General features: G+C 39.5%; 1 long non-coding RNA gene across 1 annotated transcript in view; it reads right to left on the reverse strand.

The window, feature by feature from the left end:
- LOC112949297 overlaps nucleotides 1–655 on the reverse strand; it is a 2,371-nt gene extending 1,716 nt beyond the window's left edge. Inside the window, exon 1 of the long non-coding RNA XR_003249801.1 lies at nucleotides 610–655. This is a non-coding gene — a long non-coding RNA (uncharacterized LOC112949297). The remainder of the gene's footprint in view (nucleotides 1–609) is intronic.
- Between the last annotated feature and the right edge of the window lie 335 nt (nucleotides 656–990).

Genomic DNA, 990 nt, shown 5'->3' on the forward strand with positions numbered 1-990 from the left:
AAAAAAGAGAGAGGAAAAAAGAGAGAGGAAAAAAGAGAGAGGAAAAAAGAGAGAGGAAAAAAGAGAGAGGAAAAAGATGGCACTTATTTGGAAGCTTAACTTTTAAACCTCACTTTTAAAAAATTATCATCGCTTGTGTCATTACAGTTAAAGGACTGAAGGAGACTCCCTTTGGAGTCCATCTGTGCCACTCTTAATAGGCTGCGGGAATACCTGCTGAAAACAGACGGGCACTGCCTCTCTTCCAAGCATGAGCACATCTTCCCCACCACGGTATCCCCAGCCTTTCTGAGCATGGGGAACAAGAGAACGCAGCCAAATTACAGCCAATTTTCTGGAATTCAGTGCCAATATGTATATGTGCACTCCTCAAATATCTACATTATAGGATGAATGGTGTAACTTCCACACATTTAAACTGCAACCTAAAATGTTGCGTTTCTCAAACTGATGAACCATTGCTCTTTACACTTCAAGCTTTGCTAACTTAGAGCAAAAACTCTGTACACTCCTTTTTTTAATCAAAAAACACTACCATTCACATGATGGTGCACAACTGATGGGCAGACTAAACAAAACATGAAAAGCAGCAAAGTTTCATYTTCTTACTTGAGCACAGGAAGTAGATTTCTCAAGAAGATCTCCAAGGAAATCCTGGAGGGAAAAAAAAAAAGCATTTACTGCATTAGAGTCATTACTTGGAAAGGCAGTGCATCATCTACCATAATCACAAGAAACTGAGGGCAGTTTTAAGTGAGGCGGTATCTTTGATCCACCACTGCTCCCACCATCACTGAAACCTGAAAAAATACACAAACCCATTGTATGCATCCTCAGAAAACTGAAATACAGTTAATTAAGAAACAGAATTTTGCCTTTTGATCCTTCTAATACTTCTGCCTCACAGATATGGATAGACAGCGATAAGAGAATGAAGTGCTTATGTCACTGTTGCTCAAGGCATTATTTTCTGTAACCTTTCCCTCCCAC

The sequence above is a fragment of the Nothoprocta perdicaria genome, unplaced genomic scaffold (genome assembly GCF_003342845.1).
Source record: "Nothoprocta perdicaria isolate Ctin4 unplaced genomic scaffold, notPer1 scaffold_29, whole genome shotgun sequence".
Classification (NCBI taxonomy): domain Eukaryota; kingdom Metazoa; phylum Chordata; class Aves; order Tinamiformes; family Tinamidae; genus Nothoprocta; species Nothoprocta perdicaria.